We start from the raw sequence: 22,099 nt of genomic DNA, 5'->3' as shown, positions 1-22,099 counted from the left end.
TACCTCACTCACTCTTCTTTACTGACATAGTCATGATGATCCCCTCTTTCCAAGAAATACAAAGTTAAGCTTAATGAGTACAGATTAATTAGCAGACAAGTAAAGCGGAAGGAGTTCCTTCCTCAGAGGACTCATGGGGCCATTTCTATCCAATCTTCAGAAGATTCTGTCATGTTAATGGTGATGTGCTAAATTTCTAGTCCCTATGATGGCAACGTGTCTACCAATAAAGGGCTCTTAGAAAACGAGGATTAAGGAATAAAGTTAGCAATATAGATGAGGAAGAAATTCATCTTGTCAGATCTTGGTGAACCTTCTCACTAGACAGATGATAGATAGGCATAGTGGAATCTTATGAAGTCAATGAATAACAATTATAAAACTAATGCTTTCCACCTGTCACCTAAGTTAATTTTCAAAACAACTGGAAGCAGGATTATCTGGTCCAGTTTACAAATGAGGAAACAAATTTTGGGGGTGACTAGATGAAAGATGATGCTAGGGCTGAGCTCAGAGCCAGGTTGAAGAGTGGGAGGCAGTAAAGGGGACAGTAGCAACCCCCACGTATTTGAAATTGTGGTCAGAAAGAGAAAAGCAAAGGAGAGCATTTCTGCAGGAGATTTAGCAGCACTGTAGGACCTCTCACCTACAGATAGATTCTTGGCTCACAATCATTCAAGAAGTCTAAATTGAACTCAGGCTCTATATTAAAGACTAAGAAATACACAGTCATAAAGTTATAATTGACAGTCATCAAGAGGGAAGAATAAATATGAAAAATTTGTGGGAATCACAACTCTTAGAATGTTCACACTTTGGCAATTTATGGCAACCTAAGAAATCCAAAAAGCCTTTGCAGGAGTGCTTCAAATTGGACTCCATTCCTGTGCTATAAAGAGAAATAAATGCAAAATTCACTTGAAATATAAACTGAAGTAACAAACTTTGACCAGCAGATGTCAGGCTTATCTCATGATTATTTCTTTAACATTCTAGAAAGGATTACAGTAAAATTTTAATTCTTAGGGATATCATTACAAATATGCAAATATTTGTATATTGGACAATATAATACAACTATGTTGTCCTTTTCCTTTTTACATCTCACATGTAGGAGAAATTATTAACGCAAAATTATTCAATCATACTATGGCCTTGAGTTTTCATTCAATTAACTATAACAATACAATATATGTGTATATTACGTGAACTCATCATCAAGCATGCTTCTGCATAATTAAGCATAGTATCTACACCATTCTAAATCATAGGGAAAATAATAAATCTATTTATTGAATTTCCCATTAAAATATTTAATATACTTTGCTTTCCTGTACTAGACCTGTATAATTTTATTGCATACCCCTTGAAGTCTCATTTTTTTTTTTTTTTTTTGGTGGGACCCTTGCCGGTGGCCAGGGATCAAACTGGCGCTGCAGAGGCTGCGGGCAGCCTGGCAACCCAGCACTCAACCGCTGTGCCACCAAGGGAGGCCCTGAAGTCTCATTTTTAAGAAAATATTTGTTCACTAGTTCTAAAGTAATATTAAGATTTATGTTCAACTTTTTAGAAAAGTTCATACATAGTTCCAATTTTTACAATATTTCACATATTCAGAATTGTTATTTATTCAGAATTGTAATGTCAAATCCTACTAGATAATCATGGTAAATTTGTGTTTACTCTCAAAACAATTGCTGCATCTGTCATAGGAAGATAACACATTTTCTTCATTTTTTTTTAAATTGTATAGTTTTTAATTGAGGTAATGTTGGTTTGTAACACTGTATATGATACAGGAGTATAAGTTCACTCTTCTTTAGATATGTTGTCATATCACGTCTGCTACCAAAGCAACAAAAATCCTCTACCATAGTCCAGCTATGTTGTCTCTGTTCCTTTTTAGTGGGCCAGTCTCACAAGAATGAGGCAGTATCTCACTGTAGTTTTGATTTGCATTTCCTGAATGACAAGTGATAACCAGTTTTTCATGTGCCTGTTGGTCATCTATATGTTTGTTCATTTGTTTTATTTGTTTGTTTGTTTGTTTTAATGGAGACATGCCTATTTAGTTCTTCTGCCCATTTTTTTTTAATTGGGTTATTTTTGCTTTCTTTTCGTTGAATTGTATGAGTTCTTTGTAGATCTTGGATATAGACCCTAGTCAGAAGTATGGTTCACAAATCTTTTTTCACATTTAGCAGGATGTCTTTTTTTCTAGTTATAGGTTTTTCACTCTACAGAGGTTTTTTAATTGGATATAGTCCCAGTTGTTTATATTCCTTTTCATTTCTGACTGTTGGAGATGAATCCACAAGATTACTGTCAAAGCCTATGTCATGGAGTGTTTTACCTGTTTTCTTCTGTGTGTTTTATGGTTTCAGGTCTTACAATCAAGTCTTTTATCCATTTTGACTTGATTTTTGCATATGATGTGAAATAGCGGTCTAGTTTCAGTCTTTTGCATGTGGTTGTCCAGTTTTCCCACCACCATTTATTGAATAGGCTTTCCTTTCTCCAGTGCATACTCTTGGATCCTTTGTTGTAGACTAACTGTCCATATAGGTGTGGGTTTGTTTCTGGGCTCTCAATTCTAGTCCATTGTTCAGTGTGTCTGTATTGTTCTAGTAACACACCAGTTGATTATTATAGCTTTGTAGTATAGTTTGAAATCTGGAAGTGTGAAATGGGTACTCTTCCTCTTTTTTGCCAGAATTACTTTGTTCAGGTATTTTGTGATTCCATATGAATTTCAGTAATGTTTGTTCTATTTCTTTGAAGAATACCATTGAAACTTTCATAGGGATTACATTGAATCTGTATATTGCTTCTGGTTAGATAGCTATTTTAATAATGCTAATTCTTCCAACCAGTGAACAGGGAATATCTTTTCATTTCTTTATATCTTTGATTTCTTGTGAAATGCCTTCTAGTTTTTATTATATATGTCTTTTATTTCCTTTGTCAAGTTTGCTCTTAGGTTGTTAATCTTTATTGATGCGATTATAAGTGGGATTTTTTTTCTTAATATCTTCCTCTTCTACTTCACTGTTTGCATAAAGGAAGACAACTCATTTTTTGTATATTGATTTTGTACCCTGACACTTTGCTGAATTCTACTTTGGAGTTTTTAAGGTGTTCTATGTTCATTATCAAGTCATCTATGAATGATAGGAAAGTTTGATATGATTCATCATCCATGATAGGGGAGATTCAGAGAAAGAAGAGAGGGATCATTTAGGTTGGGAGAGAAACACGAGAAAACATAAAAGAGCTTCATGTAGAACATTTGGAGGATTGCATCCAATGATCTTCTAATACTCCATAAGTTGACTGCCATGTCAATTAAACTGTTGTGGGTTGAACTGTGATCCCTTCCCACCCCCCCACCCCCCACAATTCATAACTTGGAGTACGAACCCTAAGTTCCCAAGTTCCTCAGAATGTGATTTCTTTGGAAATACATTGTTGCCAATGTAATTAGTTAAGATGAAGTCACACTATAATGTGGCTGGATGGACCCCTAACCCAAAATGACTTGTGTCCTTAAAAGGAAGGTGAGGGGAATTTGGACAGAGACACATATACAGAGAAAAGGTCATGGGAAGATTAGACTTTCACTGACACAAGCCAGTGAACTACCAGAAGCTCAAAGAAAGCTTGGAACAGATCCTGCCCTGGAGACTTCATGGGGAACCTGCCCCTGCCAACAATGTGATCTTGGAATTCTAACCTCCGGAACTATGAGACAAGTTTCTGTTTAAGCCATGCAGCTTGCAGTATTGAGTTATGGCCACCTTAGCAAGGTAATAACATACATCAACTAAAATTCACTACCTTTATATCAGTATTTTGTATGCATAAACACATAGGGTAAAATCCAACATACATATTCAGACATAGTCCACTGAAATTGACTAACATCTTAACTAATTACATGGGGGGAGGTGGTTACTATTTAATGTGCAGGCTGTATACATTCAAAAAGACCTTCGGTACACCTTCTTTCACCAATTTAAAAATGAGTCTTAACTAAACCAAAGCAAACCCTAGAATTCTGACTGCAGAACTGCAGCTATCAAAGGGGGAAGATGGGAAATGTGGAATGGGGCCCAATGGACTGTGGTGGAGGATTATGGGTGCTTTGGTGATGAGTTGAAGAGGTGTAAACCTATACCTTCAAGCCATATAGTGTCGTAAACTAATGCTACTTCAAAAAAATTAAATTAATTGTGGCTGCTAGGAGAGATGAGTAAAGTAGCAAAACAGGCCAGACCAGGCAACTCCCTACGTTCCACCTCCTGTGGGTGCTGGTTACACCATGGCACTGTGCATCATCAGCTTGTTTGGGTGCCGCCCCACTCTTGGTATTCACACTGTTTTCCTTGAGCCCCTCTTCTTAGTCAAATGATGCATCAGTTTATAGCACATGGAGCACCCAGTGGGGCAGAACTGGGCTTTCAGCTGTCAGCCTGAGAGATGGTCCAGAATGCTGATCCTCACACCCACCACTCTCCACCTTCAATAGCAGAAGATTCTGATTCTGAAATAACTATCCATATCTCTTTGGTTCTTTGGTTTTTTATTCATTGGCATCCCTATTTCCAAAAAAGTCTTAAGGTCACTTAAAACAAGAACACCCAGCCAAAATGTACATTATAAATTAAGTGGTCTGGAGTGGACAGGGTAGGTACCCATTGCATAAAGCTGCTTTTATGGACTTGGATGGTCTTCTCATATACCTAGGAGAAATGCATGCCTGCCTGTGCTGTCAAAACATATACTTTCAAGTTCTGAAATAAGTTTTATCTGCCATGAAATTACCCTTTACGTAAAGCAAATATCAAAGGTAAACTGATCAGTGTAAATGGCCAAAAAAAGGGGGGTAGGAGTTCACATTTCTCATTCTTGTTATATACTGATCAGATTTCCGAGTTACAAGCTTGTAACTCAATCTAACTCCTTATTCAGGAAAGCTCCCTCTGAAAAATGTTGCTTTCTTTCTTATGTTTCTGACCTGCTCTTGCACATACTGTGCAGGTGAGGACTTCCAAAAAATAAAACAGACAGGGAAAAAAAAAACTATAATAAGAGCCGAATAAGTAACAGGAAAACAAGGAATGTAAAACATAGAAATAAAAACATATTAGGTGAACAAATAATTTTTTGAGTGAAATAACCCAATCTTACACCTCCTGACAAGTCTTTGGTACACAGAGAAATTCAATCCAAGAAAAGAGCGAGGAGTAAGGAATGACTTACACACTTTAAATTTTTTAAGAAACTTTCAAAGGGAAAAAAAAATCACAGAATTTAAGAACTTCAGTAAGAACAATCAGAAATTTTTTTCCTCTAAGAGATTTTCTGAACTATCTTAAAGTGACTCAAAACGAACAAAATAAGCCCAGAATCATCTCTTTAGAGACTATACGGTACAGTTGCATGCTGGTCACAACCCCACATAAGCACGTACAAGCGCCTCCATGGCAACCCGGCTCACCCTATTCTGAAAGCTTCACTAAAGTGCATCCTTACAGCAAAGAAAAACTTCTCAGTCTCTTATCATGGCAATGCATTGCACTCCCAAGGATAATGTTGGTTCCTTCTAAAATTGTTTCTCATTTGTCTTGCTGTAAGCAGATTCCTCTAGCTGGGAGGCATGAGTCAGCTAAGACTATTACCCTGAAGCAGCACACTATGTTCTAGACCAGTGTTTTCTGGAAGCATACTATCTTAGTCATCTGGGGCTGCTATAATGAAGTACCAGAGACTGGGTGGCTTAGAATACAGACATTCATGTCTCACAGTTCTGATGGCTGGGAGGTTCGGGTGCCGGTGCCAGCATGGCGGGGTTCTGGTGAGAGCTCTCCTTCATTTACAGAAGGCTGTCTTCTTAGCTGTGTCCCAACACGGCCCGAGAGGCTCTCACCCATACTCCGTCATTAGAACTTTAACTTTATAACCTCGTCACTTCCCAACCCCACCTCCACTGGGTGGAGGGGATTAGGATTTGAACATATGGCTTTTGAAGGTCACAACTTAGTCCATATTATATATCACAGGATTTGCCCACTTTTGAGGTTTATTCCCAAATAAATTACTCACCTGTGCACCACTGGCACATAAACCCAGCAGGACTCAACCCAATGGGTCTTAAGTCTGCAGCTCTGGCCAGCTGCATGTGCCATCTTCAAAGCGATGGTTTGGCTTTGGAGCAACCAGGAACAGGGTGGTTAGGCTGGGGCACCGTGAGGCTGGCAAGCTCCTCAGCCCCCAGAGAATCTTTATACCTTTTATCTGGGTTCTCGGGCATCATCTCATGGTCTCGCCTCTTCTGTAGTCACTGCTCATCCTCCCGAAGCCGTCTTCTGTCTCTAAGTGACGCTGCTCCTATAGCCTCAGCCTCCAGGCTCAGGTGTGCACACTTACACATGCGCCTACCCTTCCCCTGTACTCCAGGTGTCCACAATCATGCACATGTGCCCCGTGACCACGTTCCCAAGCTCCTCCTGTGTTAGTACAATCAAGGCCGCAGGTGATAGCCACAGAGGCCAAAGGCATAAAAACTGATCAGTTTCATTTACCCTATAGCATGTATCCCTGTCCTTGTGACCCCCAGGCAATGTTCTGTAGCTAAGGCTCACTACTGTGTTGTCAGGAAGTCTGACTGCTAAGATAGGCCATTATGGCCACTGATATTTGGAACCTGAACATAAGTGAGCATTCCTGGTATCTAAGCTGGTGAGTTATTTCAGGATAAATCTTTACCAGTTTTGATGCCCCAAGTTTCTTAAGCAGGGCCCTGGATGGCACTTAAATTAGTAAGGAGATCATCAAAGGAAAGGCTGAGATATGGACAGTGCACTCAGGCAAATGGAGCAGAAATATGATACTCTCTGTTCAAAAACATTATTCATGGTGAACTTCAGAAATGAAATCAACCTCTGACTTACCACTAGATTTTACATTTTTTGTAATAATGGTAACAAGCTGCCATTTTTCAAGCAAACTGCTTTGTGAACATCTTACAACTGTCAGAGGCTTCCTAAGACCTACAAAGAGTGAGATTAAATTTCAAATATAAATGATACCATGGTTGAGCTGTCACCTGAGTGTACTGGCATCTGTGGGCAGTAACCCGCAGAACAGACATTCATTGGACAGTTCAAAACCACTCTGTGCCAACCATGCTCCAGAATGGCTATGGTCTGGAGCTACAGCAAGTTTAAAATAATTTAATTGAATCCAAGTATTTTCATGGACTTCCAGTTTCCCTTCATATCAGAAAAAAACCCATTAATAAAACAAAAGTCCGTGGAGTCTCTGACTTCAGCATCTGACCTTTCCCTGTATAAGCTACAGAAAGAAATGACTCATTATCATGTTTAATCCTCACAGTGTGTGCTGAAGTTAGAAAAGGTTTAATATTAAGAAAAAATGCAGTAAATCCTGTGGGCTAGCAGGAACCCTTGAATCTCTCTCCCTAGCCTCCATCTTTGGGAATTCGGTTGATGGATCTGTCCAGAAGTCTGTACAGAGACTGTCTTCCTCTTGAAAACTGAATAGATATTCAAATGTCTATGTGACATTTTATAGTCAATTTAAGAAATTTTCAGTTTAACTTTTACTATATACTAACTTTAGAACCTAACCCTGCATGAGAAGCCACTACCCCAAATGCCAACTTGCTTCTAACCAAATATTATTTTAGTAAACAACTATTCTAAATGAAATCATCACCTTTCGTCCAGATACCACCTTTCCTAATATAAACTAGTTTATTTGAAAACTGTGTGACTCATTCATAAGTCCATATTTTATTCAATAGGGATTTAGCAAGTATCTACTGTGTATGTGATAATACTGGGATGCAAAAATGAGACATGGCCTTTATTCTCAAGGAGCTGCAAGTAGTTTGGGAAGATAGGCAATGTATATTACATATAGTTTGCATAATAAAGTGGTTTCAATGTTGAATCAGGTACAAATCAGACCATTCAATTTGCTGTTCAATAAAATTCATTAGACTGATTAAAAATGCAAAATTCATGCTTCTATTATTGCTAATATTTGTTCTTGCTGTAATGTTGCCACTGAAAATGCATTCATCATGCTTAATGTTTTTATTAATCTTCCACCATAAATAACTCATGGGATAAGAGTCACTCTACAATTTGTTTTATAGCTTAAAAAACAGGCATCCTAGTTATTTCATAAATGAACTGTCACTATAAATTATGCAATGTTCCTAAATTATTAGACAAATCTGGCATATTTATTTTGTAATAAATTAAATGTATGCATTAGACTTGATTTTTCCACTTATCTGCAATATTAGTCTCACTGGTCCAAAATAGTACATCTAATCCATTTTAAAACTCATGAATTACATGGCTATTCTCTTGTGATGACATTATGAGCAAATTGTACTGAAGCTGATATAACAATGCCTGATTTACCACTTCACAGAAGTGCTGTGATCTATAGTCGTCCTAATGTTTCGGATGATATAGTTTGAAGCTCATGTCATGCATGAAAAATATTCTTACCCTAAACTATCAATATGTACTTATTAATGTTCAATGATATTGATTCCATTTTATAAAACTGCACTCAGTTGACAAGAAAGTGACAAGAGTATAAAGTGTCCCCTGTCACCCCGGTCCCACTTCCAGGCCTCTCTCAACCACAACTCCAGATTGAGCTGTCACCTGAGAGGCCCACTGGCCTTTGAGAGGAAACCCTCGGGCCTGGGCCACAGGGCAGCAGGTATCTTTGGCAGGCCCGAGGCAGATATAAGAGTGCCACAACATGGAGGAGAGCTGGTCATCAACCTGTGCTGGTGCAGCAAGCATGCTAAGAGGACAGTGGAAAGTCATTTCAGCCCCACCCCAGGCTTTGTCCCAGTACCACCATGAGGGGCTGACAGGAGGCAATAGCCAAGAGCAGTGGCAAATGACCATGACGTTTTCCATCACCCCCAATCCTAACAATAAAAGATAGGGCCCGGGAAACAACTGCAGCAGGAAGCAGATGGGACACAATCCACCCTTGAGCACCAAAGTTCTTTTTTTCCACACACCCCCAAGATTTATTTATTTATGCATACAAGAGCTGGGGTGCAGGCCAGAGATGGGGGGGCGGTGAGAGGATTCACCAGAGACAGAGTGAGGAGCAGAACAGGCAGATGTACAGAAATACACTGCTGAGGGGAGCAGCAGGAGAGAGAGGAGAGGTCTGCTGCACCATGTGGGTCAGCGCCCTGGTGGTTAGCTTCAAAGTGCTGCATCTTAACCCCTTGCGCCACCAAGGAGGTCCCCAAAGTTTTTTTATGCCCTACACTTTGTAGCTTCAGAGCATGGCCTGTTCACCACTTGCAGAAAGTGCCCTTGGACCATACCCGCTCCTAGAGAAGTGAGACCCTAGTAGACTCAGGGCCCTTCACTCAGGGAAAGCTGGGGCGGTGGAGCAAGGGAACGGGAAAAGGGATTTGATAATACAGCAGCCTCTTTGAAGCTGGCATTCCTGCTTTCTTAAGGTGTTTCCTTACCAATTAAATTTATCTGTAAGTAGGTTTCATTCTATGGAAAGGTGTACTTTCTAATGTGGGTCCAAAAGTTAGTGATCCTAATTAGGGTAACTTCTATGTTCCAGACTTGCCTATCCAATCACATTTTTAACATTTCAGCTTAGGTAACAATTACTTTTAAAAGGAAACCTATGTCTGAGTCAGGATCTTGTAAGAAATAAATCAATTCGAGCATCACAGCACGTGGTCTTTGGGAGACTGCCCTGGAAGTTGGGTCGTTGGAGGCCATCAGCGGGCTATAGCCTGGCTGCGTCTGAGAAGCCTCTCACATTCTTCCAGTAATGACTTTGGATCCTCATTTCCCAATTACTCTTCCCATGAGTCTTCCCAGAACATTTATGCGAGCAAAGTAAATAACACTCGAGAAAAATAGCATGAGAATAAATATGAGTGAAAACAAGAGAAAAGCAGATTGAGGCCTTTTGAACCCTAAGCCCTGAGGCACTGAAATAGTACATAGAAACTTTAAAATGCTCACACCACCAGGCTGTAAAATGAGAGCAAGCAGAGGGAGGGAGTGTGACTTTGCCATGAGTAACCCTTTGCAGGCTCTTTCGTAATACTAACACCTTCAGAAATGTCTTCGGTTCCCAGGTTTTTGAGGGGTCTCAGGCATTGGGGGTGCAGTGCTATGTGAGTTATGGGTTGGTAAATGACTGAGAAATGACAGGCAGCTCTGCTCTGAGGGAACTCCCTACCTACCATGTGTCTTATGGGCAAATGGTGGACTTTTAAAGTAATTAAATGTAATATTCACGCGATAGTCAAAGATTCTTGAAGACAGGTTGGGTAGTCCCCTTTCAAGCTTAGTTCATTTTCAGTAATTCGTACTAAAAGCCAAAGCACACCTAGAATTAGAAATCCCCGAAATCAATCATTTCAACAGAGCTGCAGTCTTATACTCCACTCGGGTTTCTCCCTGTCAGTGCTAGCAAAGTCGTGATGCCAAGTAGCAATTCTTAGCTACATTTCCAAGGCCCCTTACCCTAAGTTCCATACTTGCCAGCAGCAAATTCTAATTTCTATTCACCAGAAGGAAACTGGCCTATTCCCTTCGTAAATGCGATCGCAACATGCCTTAAGTTTTAGGGCTAGTAGTGTTCAAGACACCTTTAAAGTTTCTATGAGAGCAATTTTTTTTTTCCTGCTGAAATCAATAGCAAAAAATGCTGCTGCATAAAATTAACAGCAGAAATGCTCTATTATAGGGAGCCCATGGATCATGACACTAAAAATTCAGCCATTAAGTATTCCTTAGAAACCTTCTCCTTCAAAATGTGTCCTGCTCATCCAGGATTTATTAGCAGCCTTTTTGCCAGCTGACCCAGATCAGGGAGAAACATGCTGGTAACAGATCTGAAACACTTCATCAGAAAGAAAAGCAGAATCAATACCACGCAGACTGAGGCCAAAATCTGAATGGTGTTTCAAACCAACCAAATGACGGGAGGCATTTGTATTTTAAAATGCATGCATCCAAGATATTCCAACATGGTTCTGACACCAATTTCCTGTATGTAAGTCAACAAAATTTACTGACAGCTATTATGTGCCAAAGCTGCATTACGTTATATTGAAAAGATTACTGAAGAGAAGCTGCATAAAAGCGGGTGTCTGAAAAGCAGGTGCCAATGAAGAAGCCTGTTCTCTCAACTTGATAACTGCAATGATGTCACTGCCACCATACTGCCCAACAGGGATGAAAAACATAAGCACACTCACTCATGATGGGGAAAAAGCCAAACACAAGCACTGCTGAGATTGCCAGTGGAAACCACATTTATTATTTGGGAAGGAGGCTAGGGGTCCTACTGAAGGTCAGTGCATTTGGACTGTGTCTTTTGTGATCAGGAAGAAGTGTCTCCGTTGGTTAGGAAACTTCCTTCCTAGGCTAGGGTTGGCTCAAGCCGCAATTGTAACATCCTCAACAGTAAGCTTCAGTGCCCTCACAGTCCTTTCCCATGGTGATAATTCAGGGCCTTCCTAGTCTCCATCATAGAGCCTCTCAGGCAGGGCTTTCGACAGCAGGCTGCCCACTCTTCTGGCCTTGGGGAAGGGAAGGAAGATCTGAGAAAGAAAGGCAGATATTCACACTGGGCAGGATTTCTTCACCTTCCAGTGTCCTGCAAATTCTGCCAAATGAAAACCAGATCTTTCTTCCTAACTACTGGGCTAGTATATTATTCTCCCAAGAATTGCTTCCATAAGTCCCCTAAGTCCCCCGAAAGAGCTTGTCAGACTCCTTTGTCATTCACCTGGGCTTCTGCCCTCCCTACTCTGACCACAGCTTAGGGACTTCTTCCCAGCCTTTGCCTCCACAGGAGACCCCATATCCACCCTAAGACATCTGGTGTCACATTTATCCACAGATAAAATATAGAATTTCCTTTCCTCTTCATGCTATAAAGATAGAGGCATGAAAGTCACCAGCACAAGTACAATTCAACTTTCTGAGTTTATCTTTGGATTTCTCAAGCTGAAGCAATAAAGGCAAGACAGTCCTGCCGAGGTTCCGGGAACCCAGGCTTCAGAAGTGGGTGCTGTGAACTCCCTGTCAAGTCTCAGGACAAAGGATTGCCACTGTGGACACATTCTTGGAGAACATGTTCTTGGAGAACATGTTGGCTGATGTGGGTGCTTGGTTTTCTATTTGTCAATGACTGGTTTGTCAGTTTGATTACACAGGTCATCCAACTTTGACCTTCTCTATCCTTTGCTGGGAAAGTAGACCCTGGGCCACCCCTCCTTCCTAAGGAAAGTATGATCTAGAAGAACAAAGCTATTTCAGCATACAACTTTCCTATAATCCAAGAGAAAACATCTATTTTGATGAAGGGGGTCCCCTTTTGGATTTACCCCCTGTAAGGGGCAGGAAGGGCCACAGGGCAGGTTTTCTATGATCCCAAGCAGACAGGGTAAAGGAGGAGAGAGTCCTGGAGCCCTCAGTGGCTTTTGCAGACTTTTATTGGGATTTAGCAGGCATATGGCAGGCAGGAGTGATGGGGCGCCAGCCCCCAGCAAGTCTTCACTCTATCTGTGCTCTCCGGCGTTCTCCTGCATTCTCTCTGCTTCTCTCGTGTTTCTGCTTCTGCTTCTGCTTGTCTGCTTCTCTTCTTCTCGTCCATTTGTTCCCGTGATGCCGCCCTTAGAAGCCCAGTCTCAGCCCAGGTGAATCCCATCTACATAGGCCCACACCCTACTCCAGGTGCCTGCCATCAGGCATGCATTCGGGACCCCAGGGTTCCGTCATCCATCCTAATGGCGGGAGGGCAGAAAAGCCTGATACTTTTTACCCTACCCTACACCCCAGCACCCCAGGCAGCCTTTCCTATTCTAAACCTTCTCTGCAAATAGCCACCCACCTTTCAGGAAGCCCTGCCCCTGCACAAAGGAAGGAATTCCAGGATCCATCCCTTCTCCTGCCAATAATTCATACCCTGAGTCATTGGAAAGAAGTTGTTCAGTGAGTCATTATAATGGCAAATCTGAGCTTTGTCTGGAAGGAAGCCAGGGGGGTGGGCTGGGAGACTCTGCTGTGATTGCCATTAATGTCCCAGGTCTGCAAATTGTCCTTGGGGACAGGGCTGTGATGTGGTCTCAAAGGGAGGGCAAGGAAAGGTCTGACCCTTCCTGTGAAATCTCCTGCCCCATGGGACTTGCAGGGAGTCACTCACTCTGGTTTTTACAGCTGACTAACTGGATAGACCACCCATGTAGCAGACACACCTCCATAGGACCAACATCTGTGCTCAGTTTACACCCACAATAAGGGAGGGAATATTTTCCTAATACTGACTCAGGCTTTTCAAGATGCTTCCTGCTCCTTGGCCAGCAAGTCACGAGATTATAGAGAGAAGTGTTTGTTTCCTTTTGTGCTCTATCCCCCTTCCTAACCTCCATCTTTTGGACTCCCAGGGACAAGGGAAAACACTAATCTGTCAAGTCATATACCTGTTATTGTCCTCTTCCAGGAAGGGGCTAAGTCAAAACTTCCTTGTTCCAGTCACCCTGTCAAAGGAGGCCGGATATAGAAAGAGGTGCTGTAAAATAATAAGCTAGCAGAGAAGCAAATACAGCTCTTGAGTTCTGTTTAGAACACCCTGGATTCAAGTTTCCCAAGTGTCCCAGCAGTTAAGATATTTAGTAGATTACATGCACAGAGCCAAAATCAGGTAACTATAAAGACTATATGGTTTCAGGCAAATGTAATATTCTATATTTACTTGGGTCACCAAGTAAAATCCCTGAGTATTTCCATAAATGCAAAAACAAGCAGCTACCTTGCTATGTACTCTTCTACTTTCTCCAGCTTCTCTAAGGTTGACCTCAAACAAAAGCAATCAATTATTCTAACAACAAACAGGATTTATTTGAAAACAAAACAATAAAAGAGAGGTAAATTGAAGAGTGTGTTCACCCACAGGAGGGGAAAATGGCACCATTCTTTGTGGGAGAGGCAAAACATTCTGGGTGCTGTAGTTTGCTGATTTATGAATGTCTAGGCACTCTCTAGCCTCCCTACCTCTTTTAAATGGGGTCCTGAATATTAATGTTGACAGTAATATAAGCCAAAGCTGCATAATAAACACAAACAAGGATAAAACCTACTACCCACATACATATCTCTGCCAAAAACCAACATAGGGACTACTCAAAGTTCTCTGGGCTAACAGTTATTTTTCTTTTTATCCATTTGACTTAGTGGTATGTCTCTCAAAGATAGTATGCAGAATCATCTGGAAGGCTTGTTAAAATTGTTGCCCCATGGACCACTCTGCTCAAGAGATCTAGAGTGATTCTGAAGTAAATGGTGAGTCCCTTCATAGTTAACCGTGGGTGCCTTCAGAATTAACCCTAGTTAATCCTAGTTAACCCCAGGTGCTCTTCATAGTTAGCCCTAGACAATGTGAGCTGGTAGAACTGTAAAAAAAAAAAAAAAAAAAAAATTTATTCCTAAATGGTTAATCTGCCCTCCTGGGGTGCCAAACTTTCAACAGAAAAAAAAAAAAAAACAGACAAAATCTATTCTAAGGAGTAACCATATAACTAGAAGATTAGGACTATACCATAGAAGGAAACACAATGCCAGAGAGCAATGCAATCCAATGCTGTGCTTTGTGCAGGTACAGACTGATAAAGTAAGTACATTAGACTGGCTCACAAGATACTTCCTGATTTTCTGAAGTTGAAGAAAATTCAGTGGGCTTTAGGTCAAGTCTGAGACCTTGCTTATATTACTCAAAGGAACATATTCATTCAGCAGGTTGTAAATGATGCCTTTGTCCTGCCTTTTTTTTTCTTTGCATTCTATTTACAATTCTCAAGAAGAATTTTAATAATTCATGAACTTTAAATATTCTATGGGTACATCTGTTTATCATTCACTTATTAAGTAAAATTTTATTGTGGACAATGAACAAAGACACAAAGATGGTTGAGACAAACCCTTGCTCTCACATTCCTGCAAGGTAATAGAGATGAAAGAAAATTAATCAAGATTAGGTCTCAAAGTATTCAAGAGGAAGTCACCTTGGGGAGGCAGGGAGAGCCAGTCTGAACTGGGTCTTGAAAGCTTAGTCGTTTGCCAAGAAGCCATCAAGAAGAAAGGAGAGACAAAAGACTAAAGAAACTTGGAGACACGAACTCACATGGCAAGTAACCAGGATATGGGACATTAGGAGACACTGACTGAGAGAAAGATTTAGACTTCATCCTAAAGGCATTATGTATCCATTTGAGGATTTTTAGCAGATGTATTGCAATATAATTTGCTTAAAGATAAAAGGGTGAGGGGGCATGACATGTCCAAGGAGGGCAGTGCAAGTGACGGGTCTATATTCAGAAACATTCAAGGGCAGGCTGGACAGTATCAATGACTACCTAGATGATAGCAGATACACAGATAAGTGAATCCATGATAACCTCCGTATGTGTGATGTACATAGCTGAGAATATGGGTTACGAGTAACCAAGCTAGCAGAGAAGCAAATATATTTCTTGAATTCTGTTTAGGACAACTTGGGTTCAAGTTTTCTGGGGACCCCAGCAGTTAAGATATTTAGTAGACTACATGCATGGGTGCAAAATCAGAGAGATATGAAGAAAATATGGATTCCAGCCAATATAATATTCCAATATTAATAACCAGTAGGGATAATCTGACAGACATTGAGCAGTCAAAACAGGTGCCTGATGACCACAAAGGATTACAGCAATAAACAACTAGTACGGCCCTGTGTGTGCACCCAACCAAATGCCACCTTGGCACTGAAATCATCGGAAGAGGATAAGACCCCTCAAGGTAAGCAGAGGAGCGCAGTCACCTACAATGGGGTGGCCCCAAAGGAAAAGAACCTGGAGGAGGACAAGAAGAATAGTCAGGTGGGAAAAAACAAGAAAGGTGTCTTATCTACAATATCTTTTTCCAGGATGCTGTTGGTGTGAGTGTCTATCTACAAGGAACTGTGACAGTGTGCAAACAGTGCTGGGTGGTCCCAGCAACAACACAGTCTCATAGCTCACGGGTGGGGTGACCCTGCACGAATTAGGAACCCAGAAAGAAGTTAAGTACTTCAGTAAACTGATTCTTCCCAGCAGCAACCTTCCGCTGAAGATGGCGACCCCAATCATGCAGAAACCCACTGGGGCTGCAGAAAGGGAGGGACTGGAGGTGTTACAGGGCAAATCCCGACATAAAACTGGTTGCCTGACTGTGGGTTGTCACCGGAGCACTTAAAGGGCACTTATGAATGCTAAACTGCAGACATACACAAAAGGTTGATAAAAAGTTTATTTACAAGGGAAGGGGAAATGAATAACTCAGGGAGAAAAAGAGACAGATACGTTCATAAATGCGTCCTACCTGGGCCGCTGACCTGGAATCTCAATGACCCGCCCAGGCGGCAAGAAAACTAGCACACCAGTGGCCAAGAGGGTGAGCCCCGACCACATGGCCAATTAAATACTCAAACCAGAGCCTAGCTGCTTAACTCCGCCCTCAGGTCCTGCAACCTTCCCTCTGGTGATCATGGGATTTGTAGTTCCCAGTGTCGTGGGGGGTGGCGTCCACAAAGCCTCTATGGCGTTTGCTCAGGACATCCTTTCCCCCTAACAGAGGGAATACAAGCCCCACGGAGGGTATTTCCCACGTGGCATCACCTCACTGGGCAGCTCGTCCATCAACCATCTTCTTCCTCCTCTGGCAGAAAACACAGAAGGACACACTCACCCGCCTGGACCCAAAGGAAGACTCTCCGATTTCCCGACTATAGAAACATCAGGCCTGTGCACTCTCTTCCTGTCACCTTTCTCCACTTCAGTGTCGGTGACACAGGAATAAAAGCAAATCCCCGACACCTGCCTCGAATGCAGCTCCCATCGCACTGGGCAGTCTGCAGGTTCGCTGAGAATTTGAAAGAGAGGCAGACACGGAATCGGGCTTGATAGTGACTGAGAATTGCCTGCAGAAACAAAAAGGAGTATCAGTCACACTGTGCGATTATCAGGGGGCGAAGATTTCGTCTTTTTAAAAGAGGTAAAAAAAAAAATGTAGTGTTCTAGGTAATGGGAAAGAACGCTTGTTCAACGCTGGGAAAGAATGCAGGGTTTAGGTTTCCTGAATCTTTCAAGAGGGGCGTAAAAGTTCTGAGCGCTAAAATTCATGGTTATTCGCGATGCGATGGCACTAATGTTAAAATAGGACTTTTAATTTCAATCTTATCGGGAAAAATCGGGCTTTGATTCCCTTTAAACCAGATACCCACCCCCCAGCCACCCCCCAACACGCGCCTCGGCGGGGCGCGGCCCACGTGGCGGGCTGCCTCGCGCGTCCCGCCCGCGTGTCCTGACCTTCGCGGCCGTGAGGCGTGACCGCGGCTCCATCCATCTCGGGCAACCAGATGCGGCCGCGTGCGGCCGCCTGGCACTGCCCGGAGCATGCTCAGTCGGGTCCTGACCCACTTCTGCGGGTCCGAGCTGCGGGGACCGGGTCGGGGGCGCGACCCTGTCTCCGTGCGCGGGCCCGACCGCGGCAGCGCCGGCGCAGGGCCAGAGCAAAGCCTCCCTCCCCCCGGCGCGCGCCTGGCGCCTCGGCGGGACGTGCCCGCTGGGCTGCAGCAGCCCCGGGAGCGTCGCCGTGTGAAACTCCATCACTCCGCGTTTTCGGAGCACCCGAGGAGGAGCGGGCGGGCCGGGAGCAGGAGCCTGGAGGGGCGTGTCCAGGGGCGGCGAGGGGGGCCCGGGAGGAGGGGCCTGGTCCCGCCCCAGAAATTGACGGCCTCGCTCCTCTTTTTCTTTTTTCAAGGGGCGCTTCCACTGCAGGGGTGCTGCTGCCAAAATCCTCCAGGCGCCTTGTTTCTGTGTCCTCGTAGCATAACCTGCCGTTTTCATTTTCAAAGCAACACAGTGCGCATTCGGGAAAACTCACACACACAGCCAGACGCGCGCGGAGCCTCCCCCCGGAGCCGCGCCGCCGGGTCCCCGCGCAGCCCCCCGCGGGGCGTCGGGACCGACAGCGGAGCCCCGGGAAGGCAGCGAAGCTTTGGGCTGCCCAGTGGCTTGACAGTGACCTTGGAGACGGGGTAGGTGCGGCGGCAGGTTGGCCGGTTCCCTCGCGCGTCCCAGGCTGGGGTCCCGGGAAGCCGCTTCCCGGGTGTCCCCAAGCGACCGGGCGACGCGACGCCGGGAAAGTTGGGGGAAGCCGGGCCGGGCGCCCCGCCCCGACAATGATCAGCCGCGCTTCCCCAGCCCGGCCGCGTCGGAAGCGAGCGGCCTCCGCGGGGACAATGACCCCCGCGTGCTCCGCGCAGCCCGGGGCTGCCGAGTCCCGCCCCGGGGGCGGAGCGCCCGGCCGCGGCCCCCCGCGGGCTCCGGCGCACCCGCCGCTCCCACGGGCTCGCCCGGCGCCGCCCGCTCCGCCCCGCGCGCGGCCGCCGCGAAAACCCGGTGCCGCCGCCCGCGCCTCCGCGCCCGGAGAGCCGCACTGGGCATGCTCGGCGCCGGCCGGCTCGGGCTCGGGCTCCCGGAGGTGGGAAGCCCCGCGCGCCCCGCAGCCCCGCAGCCCGCAGCCCCGCAGCGCCGGCGGAGGCGGCTCCCCCGCGGCAGGCGCCGCCGGGCGTCGGGCGCGGAGCTCCGCGCGGCGCGGCGCCCGGGCTGGAAATGGCGAGGGGCGCACGGCGGGCACCTGAGCGGCGCGGCGGTGTCAGGTTAGCGGGGGCGCGCGGCGAGCCGGGGCGCCGGGGGCGGGCGGGCGGCCGCGGAACTTTCGGGCGCCTGGGCTGGCGGCGCCCGCGGAGGCGGCCGTGCGCTGGGGGCGCCGCGGGTCCCGGCAGGGTCCCAGCAGGGGCTCCTGGGGCTCGCCGGAGGCGTCCAGATCCGCGTGGCTCGGGGTCTGCCACGTCTCGGGCTGTGCCTTAACCTCCCCGCGGCGAGGAGCGCTGCGCCCACCGCGCCGCCGAGGACGCCGCCCGGGCTGGCAGCCGCGGTGGCCGTCGCCGGAGCCCAGCTCGCTCGCATCCCCGTGCCTCGCTTTCCCCGGCACCCGGGAGGGTGTTCGGGCCCGGGCCCCAAGGGCCTGGGTGCGGGGTCCGCGTTCCTGGCGGGTGGAGCCCCGCGTCTGGATGCTGCAGGAGTGCGGGAAGCTGCGGGCGCCGCGAGCCGCCGCCTCGCGACTGGAGCTGTTGGAGTTTGTCGCATTTGACTCCATAGCAAGTTGGCATCGAATTGCTTCGTGGTGTGAAATGGGGAAACGTGCTTCATAGGTTTAAAAAACAAAGTAATTGCAAGGCCCATTTATGTTAAGCTTAGCCATTTACAGCCAATATTCCCCTCCATAAACAAAAACAAAACAAAACCCAAAAACCTTGAGATTGCAAGTTGCAAGATTTATAAATGCAGCAAGCAAGCAAAAAAAAAAAAAGAAAAAAGAAAAAAGAAAAGAAATGAGTGTCTGCAGGTCCATTATCTGCTCACGTTGTAGAAATTATCCGCTGTGGTTGAATTGCCATTGTTTTTAAGGATACTGGTTAACAAAAGTTTGGTTACTGTAGCAGTCTTTGTTTTGCGTTATTTTAGCTTTATATTCAAAACTTGGAAACCTAGCCTCGCTGTTGCTCAGGCACAATGTTTTTTATAAAGTTTCTCACTTTCGTTTCTACATGAAACACATTTTTTTTTTCAGTTGCTACTATGCTGAACGTAGTAAAATTGCACAGGGTGAAATGCAAAATGGAAGATTTATTTCCAGACGAGTAACTTAGAACAGTGTTCTTCTAGCATTTTACTTTTACAGAAAATACAGTTTGTAGGTCCCACTGTGGCCTCTCCTATCTGTTCTTAAAATATTCGGTACCATTACTGCTCTTAGGATTATTGGATCCTACAGAAACAAAGCAAACAATGCTTGTTCTAGTGGGAACTAGTTCTACCTCTAACTAAAGCAAAATTCCCAAGCTCGCTTCTATAAGTACCACTTAGTGGGTTCAGTTATTTCATTTATCAACCTCATTACCAAATTTCTTGTTTGCCTTCTTGATAGCCCTTAATAGACTTTCAGGTGCATTGACTTTTCACTGGGCTGTGAATAGCTTTTAACGTTTGTTCTTGCCAGGGATGGCTCCAGCTCTCATTCCAAATGCCCTGGGTGATTTTCCCAAGTAGATTAGATGCTATGCTTGTATGGAGCTGAGATTTAATAACAAGGAAGACTTGAAATGTCCCGATGACATCATCAGCGTGTTTACAATGTCTGCACATTAAACCTGCAGTCCCCATTTTAGCCAAATAGTTTGGTTGGTGGCATTTGTTGCTCCCCCTGAATGTATTTCTAAGTACTTTCATAGAAAAATGAAGAAGTCTGAGGAAACCCAACAGAGATATTGAGAAATTGTGGTTCTATAAAAATGCCTCAAGTTTAAAATCTGCATGAAGTCACATGACTGTGCACCACTTGTCCTGGTCACCAGGCCCTGTGCTCTCAGGCTGCAGCCATAAGTGGAAGTCAGCATGTTTTCCCCGAAACCTTGAGTTCTTCCTGCCCTAGAGGAAGCAGGGACGTCTTAGTTTCCCCTTCAAGAATGTGAGCTTGAGTGTAGATCAAAAGGCTCCCTTCTGGATCTAAAAATCCTATTATTTCAGTATTAGAAAAGATCATGAAACTTAACAAAAGACATATTCAAATACTGAAGAACACCACTTTCTCCTAATCTAAACTAATAAAACTATTGAAGAGGGGCTTATTATTGCTAATGAAAAAAAAAAAGTAGCAAAGTACACCTTGAAATTCAGATTAGGAAGCAGCAGTAACCTTCCTTTTGTACCTGTGAGTGCTTACAACTCAACTGCTAGGCATGTAATTGTTAGTTTTATTTCCATGTCTTTAGATTTCTATACTGTATGACATTAGATATTCATAGAAAACTACAACCTTTAAAAATAGAGCTTCCCCATCCGTGTGACCATAATTTATTCAACTCTTTGACTCTGCAATTTAAATACTGGAGGCTATTTAAACTTTGCTTAATATGAACTTTTCTCCTTTTTTTTTTTTTTTCCCAAACAAGAACTTCCAGATGCTGAAATTCCAAATATATACTGTGGCAAAACTGATTTAACCTCTAAGGCAGCCCATCAGATTTGTTACATGAGTGAGTGTCTTTTTTTTTTAAATTCAGAAATAGTGCAGATATTATCACCTACCTAATTAAACTTCGAATCAAGTACTTGGGGTGCAGCCTGCCCTTTTCTAGCCAAGCCCAGGAAACTTGGCAATGTTCTATGATCCATGGTGAATCTCATTAATGATAGAAATAGCCTTAGAAGCAAATGGTTGATTTTAAATTAGCTGTATTACCTTCCTGGAATTGTTAAAGGATTAAAGAGATTTCGTTGATTATACAATAATATCCAGTTAAGAGCTGTCAGAACTGGTTTCTGAGTTATACTCCAAATAGAAGTAGTATGAATTTATGGGTCATGCTTCTCCCCCCACCCCCAGCCCCCAGACTTTACTCATTAAAATATAACATTCATTTTTTTCCCCACAATCTTTTATAGTTAGGCCCCAGAGGCTGTAAAAGTGACTAAGACGTATGAGTCACTATCTAGTCAGAGAGACATGCTTGAGGACAAATAAACTGCAGGCCAGAGTAAGTCCCGGGAGAGGTGTATGTACATGACACGGGAGACAGAAAAGAAGGGTCCCTTAAGTTGGAGAGGGAGGGGATTGCCCTGAAAATACCGACATTTCTGTGGGATCTTAAAGAATGCTGAAGAATTGAGTGGCCATCTTCTGAGCAGAGAAGTGGACTCCCCAGGCAAAAGGAACACTGTGATGGTAGTAAAACAGTAAGGATCCCCCAGAAATGTCCAATTTAGGATTTGCAGATGAGGTTCTTGAGAGAGATTCTTTGGGATTATCCACTGGCCCAGTGTAACACAAGAGCCCTTGTAAATGAAAGGGAAGCAGAAGGCCATGTCACTATGAGGCCTGTGAGAAGGACTCGACTGACTGTG

General features: G+C 44.2%; 1 protein-coding gene and 1 long non-coding RNA gene across 5 annotated transcripts in view; one reads left to right on the top strand and one right to left on the bottom strand.

The window, feature by feature from the left end:
• The window catches only part of LOC119257973 (uncharacterized), a 100,262-nt gene extending 82,940 nt beyond the window's left edge, over positions 1-17,322 (bottom strand). For both annotated transcript variants that reach the window (XR_008554027.1, XR_005128147.1), the window contains exon 1: positions 16,818-17,322. This is a non-coding gene — a long non-coding RNA (uncharacterized LOC119257973). The remainder of the gene's footprint in view (positions 1-16,817) is intronic.
• An 804-nt stretch (positions 17,323-18,126) lies between these two features.
• The window catches only part of MFAP3L (microfibril associated protein 3 like), a 42,026-nt gene continuing 38,053 nt past the window's right edge, over positions 18,127-22,099 (top strand). The window contains exon 1 of one of the 3 annotated variants that reach the window (XM_037526437.2): positions 18,127-18,168. The gene's annotated coding sequence lies outside the window, so the exon portion shown is untranslated. Of the gene's footprint in view, positions 18,169-18,740; positions 18,793-19,879; positions 21,232-22,099 lie in introns of those variants that run through there. The other 2 variants (XM_037526434.2, XM_037526435.2) reach the window with 2 other exon arrangements.

The sequence above is a fragment of the Talpa occidentalis genome, unplaced genomic scaffold (assembly GCF_014898055.3).
Source record: "Talpa occidentalis isolate TD23 unplaced genomic scaffold, MPIMG_talOcc4v2.1 talOcc4.4, whole genome shotgun sequence".
Lineage (NCBI taxonomy): Eukaryota > Metazoa > Chordata > Mammalia > Eulipotyphla > Talpidae > Talpa > Talpa occidentalis.
Note: the sequence above shows the minus strand (reverse complement) of the source record. Positions and strands in the feature narration are given on the sequence as shown.